The sequence below is a fragment of the Lissotriton helveticus genome, chromosome 5_1 (genome assembly GCF_964261635.1).
Source record: "Lissotriton helveticus chromosome 5_1, aLisHel1.1, whole genome shotgun sequence".
Taxonomy (NCBI): Eukaryota; Metazoa; Chordata; class Amphibia; order Caudata; family Salamandridae; genus Lissotriton; species Lissotriton helveticus.
The window spans coordinates 654,163,772-654,184,889 of NC_136065.1; positions in this window are offsets into that span (position 1 = coordinate 654,163,772).

Sequence of the window (21,118 nt, forward strand, 5' to 3'; positions counted from 1 at the left end):
TGCGCTTCGGGCTGTTTGCTTTCCCCGTCCACATGAAAAGTACCACGAAAAGAGGGCACATTTAAACACGGCTCCGAGGTTGATGGATCACTTTCACCTGTGGGGTCTCTTTGAGCGGGGTTTATCCTTGACGGAGCTCGGCGTGCCGAGATTCCAGCATCGTAACATAATGCCCGCGTGTCAACCTAATGACCCTTAAAGCTGAAACGCTGGCGCTCTGCAGTTCAACTTCCTGAGCTGTGTTTGAGGTAAAACTAATGAGCGTGATCGTGGTAGTTTGGAGCCTTACATCACCCCGTCCCCCGCCTGCCCCGACCCCCGCTGTCTTACCTCAGCCGCCGCTCCTCAGTCCACCGCTCCTCGCCACTCGTCACCGCTCCTCCCCCGTGCCATGTCCACCGCTCCTGGACGCCGCTCCTCCCTGTGCTCCTGACATCAGCATGCAGGTTGCGGCCGGCGCTACTTCGAGGGGATTACATTTTATTTAATGTAAATTTTTTAAATATAACGTATTTTTTAACTTTATATAGCCTATGTCCATCTGCACACCCTGAGGATTCCAGCGATGTATCGGGTGTGTGGATTGGCGCTGTGGTTCCCGAGTTTACCCGCCTCAAAGCCTCAAAGTTCTTCCTTTATAATAGTAGTATAAATAGGCTGAGGCCACTGAGGTTGGTGTTGTTTCTTCTCAAACCTGTTACGTCGGCTGGGTCTCCATGTGGGACAGAGAGACCGGCCTGCAGTCCGGATGCTCCTCTGCTGCATTTATTTGATTGATTGCCAGGGAGCAGTCGGAGGTCCAGTGAGTCGGCGTACTAGGCAGGTTAAAGTTGGCAGGATTAATTGTTCAGGGTGTAATTTTTTTATGTTTATGTTTCCCTCGTCCTTGATGCTTGATTTTGCTTGCGAGAAAGTGTCACTTATAGTTGTTGAAATGTCGCTCATAATTGTAGGGAAATTATGAAAATGTCACACATAGCAATATGAAACCTTGACAGCTATGCAAACAGTAGGCGCAGAATATACATGGTCCCTTAATTCAAAATATGCCAGTTCTTACATATTGATTTCTTTTATCAAGCAGGTGAATCTACTAAAAGTATTCACACACACCAACCTCCCGATTGGGGGTTTCGGTGGATTGATGTCAAGAAGAGTCTCTAGGTTGTTGTTCCTTGCTCTCTTAGCTGATCTGCATATGAGAAGAGCAGGATATTGTCTATCTAGCAAGTGGCTTGATAGAGTACTGGCATGATCTCTGTATTGCTGGACAAAGGAACTGCTTTCATCAGATGCACAAAAACTACAAGGGCAGGGTATCTCTAAGCACTTTGGGTGGTAGCTCACGCAGGACAGAGGGCATTGAGTGCCATTGATTTTTTTGTATAGTTCTGCTTCAAGTGAGACCACTCTGGGGAATATGAGTAAGTCCAGGAAATGTAATCTCTCCTTGATGAATTCACATCTAAATTGCAGGAAGGGGTTAGGAGGGATCAGCCACTGATGGAAGGAGGTGATAGAGGAAGCCTCCCCATGCCAGATGACAACAATGTCACCTATATATCGCTTCCACATGCCTAAGTGGGAGCGCCACAGGTTGTCAACATTAAGGATGTGCTCTGTTTCAAAGGAATGCATATGCAAGTTAACCAGGCCCGGAGCAAATGTGCTTCCCATGGAAGTACCTGAGGTTTATAGGTACAGACAGTCCTCGAACTGAAAAAAGTTTTCTCTCATTGTCAGATTGGCACATTACATAATGAATGCCACAGGGGTAAGAATATCAGGATTCGTACCTAAAAGCAGGAATTCCACAGTCCCCAGGGTCTGTTCTTGGGGGATGCAGGTGTACAAGGACTCAACATCAAAAGAGACAAGGTAGTCAGTTTCTGTATTGAATTCCATGTCTGTCTAAAGATAGATGATTTCCTTGGAGTCCTGCAAGTAGGTAGGCATCTCGCGAACCAAATGTCTCAGAAAGAAATCCACAAATTGGGACAAAGTTTCAAAGAGATATCCAATCCCGGAGAATATTGGTCTGCCTAGATGTGGCCTTTGGGGTTTATGGATCGTGGGAAGGATGTAAAAGTAACTGGTGATTGAATCAGTGGCTACAAGGAACTCAGCCTCTTTGTTCGTCACCCACCCATTGTCCTAGGCTTCCTTAGCCAAAGATTTTATGGTGGCAAGAGGTCTTTTTAATGGGGTCCAGTTTAAGTGGCTGGTAAGACGTTCTGACATTGAGTTGTCTAAGGCATTCAGATCTGTATGTGGTTGTATCCAGACTGACCGTGGCCAAACCCTTATCAGCCAGCTTAATGGTGATAGAACTATCCATACTAAGGGCCTTCAAGGCCAGTTGCTCTTGTTTGGACATTATAGATAGGCACTTTCACTGACCTCTTTTTGGTCTCTATCTCCTTGAGTAAAGCTTTTTAAAAAGTTCAAAGCTTAGGGGTAACCAAATGTGCCAGGAGGTTGAATGTGGATTTCCTGCTCAAATTGGTATTCACCTGTATCGCATCATCAGTCTCTATTTTCGCGGAGAAAAAATGCTGCAAATGAATGTTCTGAAAGTATTAGGAAAGTACCTTTTGGATATCAAATTCATTCTCCTTATAAGTGGGTACAAACCCCAGTCCTTTGTTGAGCATACAGATCTCCAATGGTGTCAGTGTTCAATAACTGGATACACGAATAAGTTGTGTCGTCACACGTGCTCGGTTGTGGGGTGGTCTTTGTCATGCTCCGTGTGTGAAGCGGTGATGGAGGGGGACTCCAATGTACATGGGCCTGCTGTTGTTGTCTTCTTCTGCCTCTCAATTTGCCCTGCCCATTGTCCCCTTGGTTTTTGTTATTTTTTCTCAGATGCTTATCTCCTTCATGCATTGCAAAGCATTGTGCTGGACATATAAGAATAATCCTATGTCTGCATCGGAGGTTTTAATTTAATTTTAATTTTGATTATAATTGGTCACTTAACTTTGAGGTCAGAAAAATGTTGGCATTTTAATTGCTCTTGCTCTTTTTACATACTCTCTCTCTCTTTTCTCTCTCCCATGATGACATATAGTGGAGTCTATTCCCTGAGCTTAACGCCAGGGCCTGAGCTGAGGCAACATTCCCGACGTTACCAGGTAAGCCTCATCCATCCTATGTTACACTTACCTGCTCCCTTAGTTTTTCACAACAGTACAGGGTTTCTTGCATGGGTGATCAATGAGCAAAATGGATCAACCACATTCCAATGTGTTTTGATAGGCTTGTTTTTTGTAAGTTGGTTTCTCTTCCTAGTGTATGTGTTTTTTTGTTGTTTTGTTAACATTAAGCATACTTTCTCTTTCAGGTAATTGCCAGTGGATCCCTACTCTGGACTTATAATTGGACCACTGGTTATGTATTGCACACAATTATCACATTTTACATCGATCTCTTGAACAGAACAATCAATTTCATAGGTCCTTGGGAATGCAGGTCGTGAGGAGGGTCATGGGGAGAAACATGTTGACCTACTTTGTTGGTAATATCCAGCGGATATAATATACCTATCTGGCTTGCTTGTTTTAATCCTGACCCAGGGACACATAAATAAATTATGTAGCATACCGCGAGCCAATTTTCATTTTCCCACTTTTCATTCACGCTCTACTAGCCTCACCGCTCCATGCTCAGTAGAAAGGTATTTATTGTACCTCTGAAAACATCCCTGAGCTCCTCCCTCTAGTGAAGGGATTTTAGCCCACACCATGACTAGACATCACGGTGCAAGGAGGTTCCCAATGATGAAACATGCCACGTATGGTGGGTGAGGGAATTTGTCCATTAGCTAGGCATATTAAGCAACTCTTTTCTCTTTTTAATCTCCTCTATCTAAACCCAGTTTTTTTTAAATTAGTTTTGGGGAGTCAACTCCTGTTGGTCTTTAAATCTCAGGTCCTCATTTTGTGTGTTTTCTCGATGTATATGTACCTATAATTGGTACAGTACATAAATGGTACAGTGCTGGGCAGTGCGTGCATGTTAAATGCATATGTTGGATGTGGGAGTGCCTGTGAGTGGTACTGTACATGGAGGGTACAATACTGTGCAGTGCATGTAAAACATGAAGTAGAGATAGGGAGATCCACCCAAACAGTATTGCTGCATTCCTGGAAGTTGGGTTGGCTGTTCAGTGAGAGGTCAAAAGAAAGGGGTCTGGGAGCATCTCAGGAAGGAGATGGGGCAGATAAGATATTCATAAAGAGTAGGACTGGGAGCCCTGGGCTAACCTTTTGATGCTCATATCACTGTAGCTGACACCCAAGTGTGAACTCATGGCCTGTGTTGTGGGACTATCAGATTCAGAGACACTCCTGCTATGAAAGACTGCTTTTTAAGAGGAAGAGGAAGATGGAGCAGATTTGCCAAAAGAAGCAAAACCCCAACATAAAACCTCAAAGACTCATACCTTAAATCACATTTGGTGTCTTGAAATTGACTATACAAAGGGGAGATTGAGATCCCAAAAATCATCTGCCATGCAGCCAGATGGACTGTGGGAGTAGGGGGAGCTCTGCAAGACTTCTGCATGTGACCAGGACTGGGGGCCGAGGCCTTTTAGTCTCTCTTCTGGGTGAGTGACATCACCCAGGGAATTCAAGGCCACCTGACCTGAAGCCTGTAGCACCAGCACCAGACAGTGTGGCTTGTGAGGAAGAGGAGAGGGAGCTCCGCCGAGAGAACTTTTGGTGTGAGGTGTCTGCTACACCAATCAGGTCTTTGTCCAAATTGCAGGACTAAGTCTGTGACCCCCCATATGCCGAGAGTGTCGCCTTCAAAATAGCTGTGGAAAAGGCTGCTGTGCGGTAAGAGGGAAAACCTGCCGGAGTAATGTTGCAGCACTCCATATGCCAGGAGAGTTTGCCATGTGATAAGGTCTGAAATCTTGTGTGGCAGCTGAATGGCAACCCCATATGCCAGGAGAGGCTGCCAGGAATACATGTGCTGCATTGGTTGGGCAGGAGCCCACAGGCTGCAGTCGGTGGTGACCCGAAGGTCCCCTGGAGCAACAAGGACTGTGAGTAGTCCAACCACGTTGAGCCAGTTCGGACATTGTGGGAGCATCAGAATTACCCTCCTCATCAGGTGCGTGGAGACACTTAGCCCTCAGGAGGAGTGCTGGAAACCTTTGATCGCTGCCGGATCTCAAGGGAGAGTGGGCCTGTGCCTGCCGAGGGAGGCAGTCAACCTACCTGATCCTGGCCTGAGCTGCTGCAAGTGCCTGTGAACGGGATGCACTCCAGGGGCCTTATTTATGAAGGACTTGCGCCGCCGGTGCGTCACTTTTAACATGGGAAAAAGGGACGCACCGGCGGCGCAATTCCTTCATAAATAAGGCCCCAGGACTCTGCCCGCTTGACATATACTGGAGAAAGTAAGGCTAGTTTTGGGCCTATAGTCCCCATGGGAACTCGTTGCTGATGGTGCTGCAACACTAGGACACTACTGACTTGAATATAAGAGTCACAGTGGACACTTGGGAGATAGACTCTAGTAGGGAATTCCCTGGATGTTGACAACTGTGAATGTGGAATAACCACAATCAGTAACACGAAGAGGAAGTGGGACAAGGAATTGCCATTGAAACACTAGAGCCCTGTCCTCAAGGAGGATTGCTTTATTTTTTGTGAATGTCATATGTTTCCTTTGTGTGGATTCTGGTGGAAATAAAATACTTCTCTTTTTTCAGAAAAGTGGGTATTTGGCTAGACAATTATTTATTGCTGCGTGCATTTTGAGTTGGGAGCCTATATTCACTAATCTGTATTCACACCTTCCCCCGGAGGGAGCCTTGGACTGTTCTACCACATTTATCACTGAGAGTCAATTGCAGAAGGGGTACTTGGCCCAATTGCTCAGAATTCATCGTAGGCCGGGTCCTGAGACACCAGAAGTGAAAGTCCTCAACCTTCACGGTTGGGCCCAGCTGCCCCTGCATGTCCCCATGACCCTCTGAAAAAGGTTCTGACAACTGCTATCAAGTGGTGCAGCACCTAAGGTTTAGGAGCCTGGATACAGTTCTGGTATTGGCCATTTCCAGTTTGCGCCAGTAGTGCAATAAATCCAGTGTATTCTACACACAAAGGCGACACACATAGAAAATGGAAATACTGGTTTGTCAGTTGACCTCAGCACCATGTCCATAGATCAGAGGAAGGATTTATGTAGGGACAGAGGTTGGAGGATTCCCAAGAGTATGGACAGAGAAGTCCTTGCTAATATCAAGAGGGACCAGTTTGAGATACTGGGTGAAAGGGTTGAGGCTGTAGTTGATTCTGTGAAGGGAACCATGGGGGGAACCCAGGAAGAGAGCGCTGTGGACTCAGCATATAGGATTCCCTTAGCACAGATCTATACCATACACATGCCGAGTGTGTCCCCTAAAGCATTGTTCAGAGTTTCACCAAGAGACTCACCACCTTGAGTTACTAGAATACTACAGGTGTGCACACAACCTTGAATTCTAGGGTATCAATGTCACCAATTTCAGGAGTAAATCCCTCGGGTAGGTTGAGTCTAGCAGAGACACTGAGCTTGCAGTTGGCGCTTCAGAACCCTAAGACTGAGGAAGATGAGAAGATCAAAGAGTTTGAGAGAGAGAAGCTGAGACTATCCTACAGGGAACAAAGGAGAGGGGGCGGGTAAAACAGAAGGAATGGGCATGGAAGGAGAAGTTGCGAGAGAGGGAGGAGAAACTGAGAGAAAAGGAAGAAAAAAGAGAGAGTGGAAACAGAGAAGAAAAAAAGGAAAGAGAGCTGGAACAGAATAGTCCTTGATAGAGAGAGAAATGTAGACAGGCAGCAATGACAACTCCACCTGGGATAAGTGACTCTACATCCAGTTCATGCTAGGATGTGGCTAAGGTTTCAAAAGATCTTGTGCATGTGGTAGGTCAGGATAGTTTGGAATGGTTTGTGAGCTTTGAGGTAATTTATAAAGCACAGGTCTTAAATGAGGTGTCTAAGGCATCTGCCTTAATGGGCCGTATGCCACTGGAAATGACAGCCGTCATTGTGAGAATGCCTATGGCAGATCAAATGGCCTATGAGCGAATGAAGGGTGCTCTGATTAGGTGGTTTGGGCTGATGCTAGCTCTGTGCCTGTAGGGATTCAATGATTGAAGAAAGCGGATGGTGTTCCATTTGAAACTTGGACTCATGGAGTGCTGAGTAATAGGAATGAGTTTGTAACAGGGACAGAGCTCAAGGACTTTAAGTCCCTTAATTGGTTAATGGTGATAGGGTGACTCAAGGAGGAGTGCTATACATTTAGCTATACACGCCAGCACAACCTGAACATCATCTCCTACGCCGACGACACCCAGCTGATCCTCTCCCTCACTAACGATCCCGCCACCGCCAGAGCCAACCTGCACGAAGGGATGACAGACGTAGCCAAATGGATGTCGAACAGCCGCCTGAAACTGAACTCGGACAAGACGGAAGTCCTCATCCTGGGATCCTCACCCTCCGCCTGGGACGACTCCTGGTGGCCCCCCGCCCTGGGCAGCGCACCCAAACCAACAGACCACGCACGCAACCTGGGCTTCATCCTGGACTCCTCCCTCTCCATGACCAGACAAGTCAACGCCGTCTCCTCCTCATGCTTCAACATCCTGCGCATGCTACGTAAGATCTTCCGATGGATCCCCACCGAGACCAGGAAGACGGTCACCCAGGCCCTCGTCACCAGCCGTCTGGACTACGGCAACTCCCTCTACGCCGGAACCACCGCCAAACTCCAGAAGAGACTCCAGCGGATCCAGAACACCTCAGCACGACTCATCCTGGACATCCCCCGCTGCAGCCACATCTCCGGACACCTGAGAGACCTGCACTGGCTCCCGGTCAACAAGAGAATCACCTTCCGGCTCCTCACCCACGCACACAAAGCCCTACACAACCAAGGACCAGGATACCTCAACAGCCGCCTCAACTTCTACGCTCCCAAACGCCAGCTTCGTTCGACCAGTCACGCCCTCGCCGCCGTCCCCCGCATCCGAAGAGCCACCACAGGAGGAAGGTCCTTCTCCTACCTGGCTGCCAAGACTTGGAACTCCCTTCCGACCCACCTCCGCCTGACACAGGACCACCTCGCCTTCAGGAAGCAGCTCAAGACCTGGCTGTTCGAGCAGTAGCGGACCCCCCCCCCAGCGCCTTGAGACCCTCCGGGTGAGTAGTGCGCTATATAAATGCTCTGATTGATTGATTGATTGATACATTTGAACATTTTTAGTCAATAAGGTAAATGGCTAGATGCCAGATAATCCTTATCGAAACCCCGGAGTGCTCCTGTAATTATTAAATTATATGTGAAACAGTTATTTGTTATGTTTAAATATATGACATTGAGATAACACTTTAATGACAATGAACAAACTCCCGCATTTTGTGCGATAAGCATGGGGCATCACATATGCAATTGGAACCAAAAATTATTGTCAAGGTTGTTGTGCTTTGGATTGTTTACAAACAGATCATAATTGTTTTTGTAAATACACCACTAAAGATTGATTGCTTTAACTGCTGGGAAGCCGATATGCTCATGTATACTTAAACATTAAAAAATTGAATAAAAAGATATTTTTTTTTAAAAAGGAAGAGTGCTGTACCCTGCTTATGCAATACCTGTCTAATATGACAGACATGGATCCAGAGAAACTTTCAGTGTTGGCTGACAAGTGATTAGCTAACAGGGTTCACAAAGGGCTAGCGCAGCATGGTTCAAAGGAAAGGTGGAGAAGAACTCTCAACAGACTGATTCTATTGACAGAGTGTAAGAGACAGGGTTATTTTCATGGGACTCAAGTATGGCCCAGGAAACATTGTATGGGTGTGTGCAGGAAGGAGCATCATGAGATGGGAGGGCAGAGTGGTGACATGCTTTAAGTGCCACAATGTTTGACACTGTAAGAGACTGTCAAGCAAAAAAACCTGACCCAGCAGCACCTGTGTTAGTAAGCATGTTCCAAGTGGGTGAAGGGACCCAAGAGAGCGTGGTTCCTCTTAACCTAGTAACTATGGAGATTTGAGAGAGGGGCTCAGATGCTCTGATGCACATTCATCCTAACACAATGGGATTTGTGCAGAAAGTTAGTATCAGTGGGAGGAAAGTGCCTGCCCTGATAGATACTAGAGTCTTTGATGAGAAGAAGTACCTTAAGCCTGAGGAACCGAGTACAAGGTTTTGGTACCCAGTGGAGAGGGCATGCAGTATCCACTTGCCATTGTTGATACTGAGCTCAATGGCATGGTGGCTATGTTTGATGTCCGGGCACTGTGGAAGGGGTTCAGTTAGCCCCTGAGTTACCGCCCGAGCAGCAGAGAGAGTGTAGAGAGGTGTTGGGACAGTTGTCAACCTCTTCTCCCTGACTCCACAGTTGACACCTGTCTGTGTGCATGACATAGACTCGGGTGACAGTCTGCTGGTAAAAGGCAGAACGTGCAGAATTTCTAATTAGGTTCAGGTATGCATTAATGCAGAAGATGCCAAAATGTTGGACCTGGGGGTCTTTGAGAGATATTCTAGTCCTTAGTTTAGCCTTGTGGTTCTAGTACCAAAGCAAGGGTCTACTGACTTGCAATTCTGTGTGGACTACTGATGCCTCAATGAGGTAACCAAAAGCAATGAATCTTAGTCACTTAGTTTGGGCGGGTGGGATGTGTCTGAGATTTCTCAGCAGTCACAAAAAGAGGATCTGCAAGGCCTGTGAAGTGTCATTGGGTGCGTGATATTCTTGAATATTCTAACTGGATATTGAGGTCTCTGTATGTTCTTTAGGTAGAGCTGACAAAAAATATACTTCAGTATGTTTATAACCTGAAAGATAGTGGATCCAATACAGTAAGAATTATTGGAGGTTAAGGTATCTGCTGCTTGTGTAAGTGAGTTTGTAAAATTTGATAAAAACATTTTCTACACAGGACACCATTGTGTGCATGGGATCCAGCTGACACAGTTTCCAAAGGCTACACAAGATGAGAAGGTGGAGGTAGAAACACGTCTTGGCATATTTTAAAACAACTTAGAATGCATTGTTACATTAAACATATGTTGTAATTACACATATTCACAATTTAAGGTACAGGGAGGTACAGTGATTTGCAGACAGCTGTCTGAGTTTTGGGCACAAAACCTGGATAAGATGTCAGGTATGAAGCGCTGAGGTCAAAAGGAGTACATTTGGTTTGGTAATATTATAAGCTGCTTTTCAATACAGACGTTGCGCACAGGAACTTCAGGGCAAGTAATATTGGACTTATTTAGTTGCTTCAACAGTAGAAAAGGTGCCTTTTTATCATGACAGATGCGATTTTTAAGAAAAATAAGGGTATTGTTGCGGGGATTCTGTACATATACAGAACTATGCACAGGAAAACAGGACCTCAGTGTATAGGTGGTGTACCAACCTACCACATTAGTACCCAAAATCCCAAACCGACTAGCTATAGTGTCTCATTCATTCTCCATCTACAGCGAAGTTACAAATGATTAAACAACCCAGAACATGTCACTCTATCTTGGGAATCGCGGGAGCCAGACACTCTTTCGCTCACTCACTCATACCTGTCCACAATGCGAGTAATCAGAGACGCTGTATAGATTCAAATGTTTATTTCAAGTAGCGCTCTCTATGGTGCAGTACACGAGCCAATACTAGCAGCAAAATGCATAAACACAATATAGTCAGCATTGTTACAATACCATAGAATACAAATGGGGATATCATGTTATAAAAACAGTCGAAAAGGACTAAGCGACCTAACCACCCTCCCCCGTGACAAGAGATAGTTTATCATAAAAAAGAAGACCCCTGGGCTTTGTCGGCAGTAGACCCCATACCTCAAGGCCTACATGCAATGTTCACATCGCAGGACAAGCACAGCTCTTCTCTCCGGAAGGGTGTCCCTCCAAGTGTGTCAAAAACAGGTTGCGGTTGCAATATTAAAGTACACGATTTCCATAAGTGCAACTGTGTGTAGCATGGTATGTCTAGGTGCGTAGCATGTTATGTCTAGGTACGAAGGACTGATCAGAACAGAATAACATGGGGCATTGTTGTTTAACCTTGAACATCGTGTGCAGACTAAACCTCAGAGCACAGCAAAGAACTTGCAAGGTAGACAGTTCTCATGTGAAAGGGGCACAAACAGCGTCTTGCGAAATATATGCCTGCAGTGTCGTGCGCAAAAGCATCCTCATGGCAGCGAAGGTCATGCTAACTTAGCAAATGTCGACAATGTACCTATAAGCCTTACTACAGTATTGAATATAAAATAATGATCAGATAGAGGTATGAAGAGCCAGGTTTGTTTCGCAACAAACGGACAACAGGAAAGTAAGAGAAGTTCATGGAGGATATCAAGCGCACCCCCTAGTTCTTCCATGAAAAATAAAAATACAAGGATAGAAGTCATGAACTGTTACCCTGCTCTTCAATTCCACCCTCCTCAGCCGTCGAACAAAACAGAACTGCTGAAAATAGGACTATTGTTATTTAGCTCACTCCCACTCCCTCAACCCCCATCTCCCCCCATTCAGTGCAGGCCGTCACTACAGGTGGGCTGGGTTCCTCTAGGTCTCACACTCTGTAGTAATTAAAAACAGACACTGTATTCATGTCCTTACTTTTACATGTAAAGACACTGCTCAGTTTTTGAACATTGATTGCAAAATACGTTAAGATAATCCAAGTCGTTCCTGTTTATGTTTCACAAACTTTAGCTACTCTTGCATTCCCTAGGAGTGTTTTTTTCCAGGATGTTGTTGACTGTATTTTTCTGGGCTGCATATTTCTCTTGTATTGTGCATACTTAGAGTGAGTCACCTCCAGGTGTTTACGATTGAGAGCTCTGGAGTTGAGGCTGAAGACAGTGCGAGTTTCTCTCAGTGAGATAGAAAGGTGTTCAGATGGGTGGTCATCCAGCCCTTGGGCTCTCTGTGGGACCCTAACTCACGTATTCCAGGTGCAGTTGTGATTTTATGCAAATGTGTGTAAAGAAGGTACATGGTTGTCAGAATATTGACAAGGGAAATTCAAATCAAATGCCCGGCCGGCAGGTGAGTATGCGGTTGTGTGTTTGGGGTTGGTGAAGTGAAGGAGAGGCAATTTTATTTATTTTATATTCTTATATAGCGTCTGAATAGACCCCCGAAGGGGTATCTCCGCGCTTTTGCCAGTAAGAATATGACTCCAGATAGTCGTGTTCAGATGGTGGTAATACATATTACAAAGGAAGCGTTAATTACTAGTGAAAAGGTGTGTTTTTAAGGTCTTCCGAAAGGCCAGATGGCTAGTGAGTGATCTCAACTCAAGGGGTAGAGAGTTCCAGAGCACTGGCCCCGCATGGGCCAGCGCTCATCCTCCTTGTCTGGATTTCTTTATTCTGGGTACCTGCAGTAGCTGCAGATTGATGGATTGCAGGGAACGCCCAGGAGCATATGGCTGAAAAATTTCAGCCAGATATTTTGGGCCTTTGCCAATCACACTTTTGTGAATGGTACACAGAGTTTTAAACTGTACTCGCTTCCTCACTGGTAACCAGTGGAGTCTAGTCAGCAGGGGGCGAGAAGGAGTCCTAGGGGGAACATTCAGGACAATCCTTGCAGCCGTATTTTGGATTACTTGTAACTTATTAAGTTGACCTTCATTAGCTCCTAAAAGAAGACCGTTACAGTAATCCACTCTGCTGATGACTAGCGCCTGCACAAGTGTTTTCCTATGGCAGTCTGGCAGATAGGGGAACACTCTTCTTAGCATCCCAATTGCCCGGAAGCAGGTACCAGCCACTTGGTTTACGTGGTCTTTAAATGTGAGTGTCTGATCTAATAACACTCCCAAGTTTTTAACCGTGCTCTTGGGACTGGGAACAGGTCCTAATTCTAAAGGCCACCATTCAGGTGACCAGTGTGTTACCGCTTGTCCAAACAGCAAGACCTCAGTTTTCCCTACGTTACACTGAAGACAGTTTGATGACATCCACTCTGATATTGCTCTCATTCCATCTGCAAGTGATCTTTTTATTGCAGGTGTCAGACTTTTAAAAGGAAAGAGGAGTTGGGTGTCGTCAGCATACGACACCGGGGTAAACCCAAATGATCTTGCTAAGTTGGCCAAGGGGGCCACATACACATTAAATAGTGTCGGGCTTAGACATGAGCCCTGTGGCACTCCCTTGTCGAGCTCCCTGTAGGTGGATTTGTGGGAGCCCAGCCTAACTTCTTGGGAGCGGCCTGATAGAAAGCTCTTCATCCATGACAGAGCCACTCCCTCCAAGCCTACGTCCCTTAAACGATCCAGAAGCACTGTGTGAGACACCGTATCAAAAGCAGCGGAGAGATCCAACAGCACCAGAATCATAGAACTGCCCTCATCCAGTGCCATTTTGATGTTGTTGGTCACTGTTTGAAGGGCTGATTCGGTGCTGTGGTTTGGCCTGAACCCAGATTGCGAATAGTCCAGGCCCTCCGTTGCTTCTAGATGTCCTGATAGATAGGTGTTCACGTGCCTCTCCGCTATCTTGCCAATGTAAGGCAAGAGTGAAATAGGATGCAGGTTTGAGAGGTCTGTCCATGGGGATGCCGCTTTTTTCCTTATTGGGTTTACCACCGCTCTTTTCCAGTCTGCCGGGACCTGCCCTTTCGCCAGAGAGATGTTAATAACACTCTGTATAGAGGGTCCCAAGAGAGAGATCAGAGGGACAACCATCTTAGCAGGGAGGAGGTCATTTGGAGACCCAGATTTAGGGGCCGATTAGGATGGCGGTTTTTCCGCATCCTCCGGGCCGGCGGAAGTGTCCGCCGGCCTGGAGGATGCGGAAAAACCGCTGCGGAGCCTCCAAAGACCCACCGCCAAATTAGGATGGCTGGTGGGTCTGGAATTCCGTCCGCCGCTTTTCCGCCGCGGTCGGCTTCCGACCGCGGCGGAAAAGCTATAACATGGCAGGCGGTGTCTATGAGACACCGTCCGCCATATTAGGATGTTCGTAAATACATGCTTTTCCACGGCGGCTTTTCCGCCATGGAAAAGCATACGGACATTCACTTTGGGGGCCCGTTGTGGGCCCCCTGGGTGAATGGGGGGTGGGGGTTGCACATGGGGGGTACCTATGGTACCCCCCTGCATTTGCGTGCACAAAGCAGCAGGCACCGTGCGGTGCCGGCCGCTTTGTGCATGTAAATGTAAAACATGCTTTTTTAACATTGCGGCGGGTGCAGCTTGAAGCTGCACCCGCCGCAATGTTAAATATAGAGGATGTGACCGCCACCCTGGCGGTCACATCCTAATCAGCACGGAGGGAACGCCGCAGCCCCTGCGGATGTTCCCTCCTCCTCAAGGGTGGCGGACGGACGCAAGTCCGTCCGCCATCCTAATCGGCCCCTTAATGTGGGCGATAAGAGGAAGGAGCTCTGCATTGTCAATTGGAGGAAAGGATGGCAGGGGATATTTATTGTGCTTTAGCGGGATCGGGGGTAGGAGCTTATTAATATCACCCATGTTGTTGTTAGCTGCCACTATTCTTTCGTAAATGGTGTTTATTTTATCCTCAAAGAATAGCGAGATTTCATCGCATAGAGTCTGCGAGAAATCATCAGAGCTCTCACATGCAGCGGGTTTTACAAAATTTTGCAGAATTTTAAAGAGCTCCTTAGGACAGTTACCCGCTTCTGCAAGTTGTTGCATTAGGCGATGTTTTCTAGCTTGCTTTATGTTTTTATAATAAATTGATTGAGCATCTAGAAATGTAGCTCGGGTCTCCTTAGTTTTATTTCTTCTCCACATTTTCTCTGCTCGTCTGCATTTTCGCTTCTCTTCTCTCAGCTCATGCGTGTACCAACTTTCCTGCTTAGAGGACGGATATTGTTTGTGCAGTTTTAAGGGAGCCAGAATATCAATGGCTCGCTTAATTGAATCATTGAATTTAGCCAACGCTATATCTGCTGTATCCACTGCCAATATGGCAGGTTGTATCCAGATTTCCTGTAGTTTATTGGCCGAGATTTTGTGCCATTGACGGCGCCAGGTAGGGGGAGATGGTACTTTCTTAGTGGGTCTCTTTGGAGTCAGTAATTTAAATTCTAACAGGAAATGGTCTGTCCATAGAATTTCTCTTGCTGGGAGACAAGTTAACTTAGTACAGTTGGAAAAGACTAAGTCTAGCGTATGGCCACCCCTATGTGTAGGTCCATTATTCTGTAATTCTAGACCTAAGTTTAAAAGATCCGTAACCAGGGAAATGGATTCGGATAATGCAGGCTGATCTACATGGATGTTGAAATCTCCCAGAAGGATAAAGTCTTCTTTAGATTTAAGATAGGGAGCTAAAAGCTCTTGAAGAGTAAGCGCAAAGTCAGGGTTTAATCCTGGTGGGCGATAGACCAGAGCGCCTTTCCAGGAAGTATGGCTGGTTAGGGCGATTTTAAAGGTCATCATTTCTAGTTTTGGACTTTGGTGTCGCTCAAGTATTGTCACCTTTATTTCGTCCTTGTGTATTATAGCCAAACCACCGCCTGTTTTCACTTCTCTATCTAGATGTTTAAACTTATATCCAGGAGGAATCCCCATTGCTATAGCTGTAATTGTATGGGGTTTCATCCATGTCTCAGTGAGAAAGCATATATCCGGCAGAGTAGTGTTGACTAAATCCCAAACCTAGTGCTGGTGTTTGGGTAGGGATCGTACATTTAAAAGAAAACTCTTTAATCCATCTAAAGGGATGTTTACCTCTGATTGGGTTATGCCTTTGATAGATTGACGTCGACACTGTAAACATGAGAGACCTCCCTCTACTTTATGCCATGGTATTTTGGTGCTGCATTCAATTGGTGGTTTTAGATCCAGTAGTGTTTGAGCAGAATATTTTATTTGTTGTTTACTCATACCTTTTAGGATTGGACGAGCTGAGGCAGAGTCCATAGCCCCTGTGCCCCGTCCTGTCGCGGACGGGCGCAGACGGGCAGCTCTTTGGCGGGTCTTCAGCGGGGCTGCGCGCGATCGCTGAGCGCTCAGGAAGGTGCGAGGGCTAAATAGCCCTGTGTACAGCCACTAGAGCGCTAACCGCTCCTAGTGTGACCGGAAGTGCAGAAAATGCCTACCACCCCCTTGCTACAATGGGAGGTGGGAGGCGGCTACCAGCGCTGTAGCGCTACGATGGAGGCCCTAAAGTCTGACCACAAGGCGAGTGTTGATGCAGTGTAGTGCGGGGAAGTGCGCAATTTAAATTTCCAACAAAGCACAATATTTAAAAACAATATTTAAAACAATATAAGCACAGTTTTAAAAGCGAAATAGTCTCTATGTCGTAATTTAATAATACCCTCTGGAGCGAGGCTGACCGGCAAGCGGGTCGGAGACACTGCCACCGTCTCCTTCCCGCAAGGAAGTACATGCAGGGGAGAGTGAAATGTGTGTACGTAAACAGGAAAGAGATGAGGTGGGAAATATGGAGATGGGGTTTTCCGAAAGATGTGCAGAGAAAAGGGCATATATGGCTAACAAAGACTGTAGAGTAGTGTTGAGTGAAGGGGAGAATTGGAGTGAATACGACACTCTGAACACCCCTACCCCTTCCATAGACTTTATTAATGTTTAATTCACAGTTTAATCATTTCAGAATTTAATCTTTTTCACTATTAAATATTTACAGCAAAATCATTGTTGTTACTCATTCATTTTAAACTGTTTTTTTTTCAATGTGTTTATTGAATGTTATGCATATGAGGAGACAGCTGCTACAATCGGCGCAGCAGGCAGAGATCTGCCACAACATGTGGAGCATGAAAAGACACATTTCAGGCTATAGCATCAGCAGCACATTTGTGTCCTCTTCGAAATTGTCAATAATAAACACTATTATTTCAACCAAAACACCATAACAAAGGAAGCAAGAAAATGAAAACATGGTCATGAGACTGCACAGAGGAGGTAAATAGTCAAGCCTCAGAAGAGGGTAGAGAGTATACCAGAGAGGCATCTGCCATTTGCAAAGCACAGGTAATGTGTGTGTGTTCATGTCTTCTAGTGGGTAGAGAGAGGGGTAGAGGAGCCCATCTCAGGATAAAATGGGGGGGGGTGGACGTGGAATTTTCAGGAGGGGGCGACCTAGCATGCTGGGCAGATCATAAAGGGACTACTAGACTTAGTAGGTCTCACGCAGTGTTTAGGAGGCACTCAGTTCTGCACACGGCCACACATCTTCCTCGAGAATGATATGTGGTTCAAGGTGAGCGTGTATCATTTTTCGCTTCCACATCAACTAGGTATATCTCCCAGCACTTGCCACTGGCGAAGGAGATTCCCCGCATTCAGAGCCCCCAAAGTGTATAAGTCTCCACACAAGTCCATGCCAGGAGGTCGAGGAGCCATAACTGAGGGTCCGGTGGCACAGGGAACTGCAGGCCATGACCACCTGATGTTTGAATAGAACAAAAGCAAGATCAATGAATCTGTGCAAGTGCTTATCTCACTTTCTACGAGGGTGCAGCCCTAGCAGGCAGGTGAGGGCATTAGAGTGAGGACCTGTGCTGCCATTATCGCCACAGTCACAGTTACTGTGTGCAATGTCGGTTGCAATACCGTGCAATCCAACACCATACGATAAAATCCCTCTTTCTGAAGTGCACATCTTGGACAGGCGCCGGATGTGGTGAGGGGTAAGGTAGGCCTGATGTACTTAGTTAAACTTTGTGAACCTGAACTTGGGGTTACGAGATACCCCCTTATCTGACTGGAGAACCCAGGACCAAGCCCTGCCTGTCATGGATTGCTGAAACTCTGCGTGCCAACGGCACACCCACCCATCGCATGGCCCGGTTGGAGTCACATGCCACGCTGTGTAGAGAGTGGTGATGGCATGTTGTGTGCCGCCGGAGGATAACAGTGCATGCAGTGCTGTTGAGGCGGGAGGTTCCTCATCTCCACCACCCCAGGCGAAGCGCAACCATATTGAATGGTGCAATAGTTAGGATCTGACTAACTGGCAGACCCTAGGTGTCCATAATGTCTTGGAGAGATATATTAAGACCCTTCAGATAAAGGTCTCCTAGTTGCTTGATGCCTAATTCCCCACAAAGATCCCTGCCAATGCTTTGAATTGCTAGAAAGAAGGGGGTCCCCTGAAATGGTGTAGCCAGGTCACCAGGGGAGAGTAAACAATCAATAAGAACAGAGGAAAGACCTGCCAAAATTATTTAAATCAGGTCCTGCAGAAGGATCCTTAAAATACATAGGAGCACTCATCATTGGATACACAAATCAGATCCACAGATACATTCAGTTATTTTTATTATTTTTTTCATCAAGACTTAAAAGTTCAATTCATAGGCAAACAAAGGTACATACCAGGTTTAAGCATAATCAATTTCATTAAAAAAAATAGAGACATTTTCAACGAAGTTCTCTTCCTTGCTGCTACCCATCTGTTTGATGACCCATTTCCATCGTGTCACCTTACCATCTTGTGGCGCATATGTACCTTTATGATTATGCTTGTGGCTGTAGTTTGATGTATGATTAAGAATGGAATGTGTGTTGGAATGTTTGTGAGTTTTGAACGGTGTGTGTGGGACCGCTCCTGTCGTTGAAAATGTCTCTTGTTATTTAATGAAATTGATTATGTTTAAACCTGGTATATACCTTTGTTTGCTTATGAATTGAACTTTTAAGCCTTGATGAACAAAATAATAAAAATAACTGAATGTATCTGTGGATCTGATTTGTGTCTCCAATGAGGAGTGCTCCTATGCCTCTATTTGTATTTTAAGGATCCTCCTGCAGTACCTGATTTAAATAATTTTGGCAGGTCTTTCCTCTGTTCTTATTGAGTGCTTTGAAGTGCTTCACGCAGTGTCGGTAGGTCCCAAACAGCAAATGCGGGACCTTTTGGATGCACAAATCCATACCAGCAAGAGCGGGCCACCGTTATCGGAGATGTTTTCTGCCAAAGGCGGACAGAGGGGTCAGACAGCCAAGTATAAATTCCTGTACCATTGAGCACCGTTTGGATAATGGGTAACTGCGGTAAGGTAATTGTGCACAACCAGACCATTGGCCACTATATCTGTGCCGCTTAGTACAGTTCAAAGTTGGGGGCCGATGCCTACCCTTCAAAAGCAGATGCTGGATCGTGGCCAGGGATACATGGCGATGATCGGCTCTCAATATCAGTTCGAGGAGTAAGCTATCAAACATCCGGAAGAAACTCGGCCAATGCACAATTCGGAGGACTGCGAAAAAGTACAACAGTCTTGGCAGCACCAGCATTTTGCATATGGCCACCCGACCCAGTGGAGACAGAGGCAGTGATCGCCAATAAGACATGGATTGGCAGATAGAGCCAACCGCCCTGCTGAGGTTATCCTCTCCGAGGACTCTGTGTGTGTGATAGATCTGCACCCCAAGGAATTTTAAGGAGTCGTAGCACTACAGGAGGCCCATACTCATCACCTCGGCTCTGCGTGGTGTCAGATACGGTGTCAGAGCGAATAAACAGGATTTTGTCCAGTTCACCCAGAAGACAACACGTCCCCAAATTCGTCCAGCAGGCACATGAAGTCAAGGAGAGCAGCCTCAACATATCGCAGGTATATCAAGACGTCATCCGCATAGAGTGAAATGGCGTGGTGGGACCCAAGTTCCGGGATACCCCACAGACGCGCTTTGCCTCACAGTTGGCAAGCAAGAGGCTCCATGGCTAGAGCAAAGATGAGTGGGACAGCGGGCAACCCTGGTGGGTACCCCGTTTGATACTAAGATTGTCTGATATCACCTGCCCAGTCTTCATCCTTGCAGTTGGAGTTGTGTATAGGGTGCGTACCCAGTCTGAAAACTCCATCCCAAACACCATAGCTGTGAGAGTCGAGAAGAGAAAATCCCACCTCCGAGTATTAAAGACTTTTTCTATATCCAGTGATACAGCCACTTGATTGTAAGCACCTGGAGGGGTGTTGTGCATGAGGCACAGTAATCATTGTATGTTGACAAACGTGCTGCGACCCGATATAAAATCAGACTGGTCATCATGCATAAGCATATGGATGACGGGTAGCAAGGGGTTCACCAAGCCTTTACCCAAAATCTTGCAGTTCAGCAGCAAAAGGGGGTAATATGACTTAACATCCACCGGGTCATGGCCGGTTATAGGTAGGACCACGATCAGGGCCTCCTGAAAGTAATTTGGTAGTTCAACATGGTCCTTGCCTTCATTAAACATAGTCAATAGATGTTGAGCAGTCTCTGTGGAGAAGGTGGCATAATATTAGATCGGCAGGCCATCAGTGCCCGGGTTTTTTTTCCAGGTGATCAGAGAGATAGCTCCATGGATCTCTTCCACTGTAGAGGTTCGTCAAGATCAACCCACTTCAGAGGGTTGAGTTTAGGTAAGGAGAGTCCATGCAAGAACACGGATATGTTACCCGGAGACGGAGAAGCATGTGCCACATACAGAACATGATAGTAATTGCAGAAAGCTGCATTAATGGCCAACTGGGAAGTAATAAGTTCACCATCATGGCCAAGAAGCGAAGCAATGAGGGAGCATTGTTGTTCCTCACAAACAAGCCATGCCAGCAATCTGCCTGAGCGATCACTCTGGGTATGTTGCAGTGCCATCCTCTTACGATAATTGTGGTGACTCAATGCCGCCTCTGCCTCACCTCGCTGCATGCACAACTGTCTCAGCTGGGTATGCAACGCCATCCAGTTGGCTACCTGTATTTCCATCAGGCCGAGATCTCGTTCAATGGACATGAAGTCCTCGGTTAAATATTGGTGGATACCCCAGGAGGCCCCCATGCAGTGGTTGTGAACCACAACCTTTTGTGCATCCCATTCCTTGGCATGTGTCAAGGCAGAGCCCTGGTTCTCTGCATAATAATTAGTAAGGCAAAGTGTTAGATCCTCACGAAAGGGAAGTTTGGAAAGAGCTCTAACCTGCAGTTGCCAGGTCAGTATGGTGGGGCGCTGCCTGTCCCAGCTCAATGTGAGCAACAGGGAGCAGTGGTCTGACAGAGAGCCGCCAGATATTCCGAGCAGACAACCCGGGAGCCAAGAAGAGCTGTGTGCAAAAAAAGGTTGATCCTG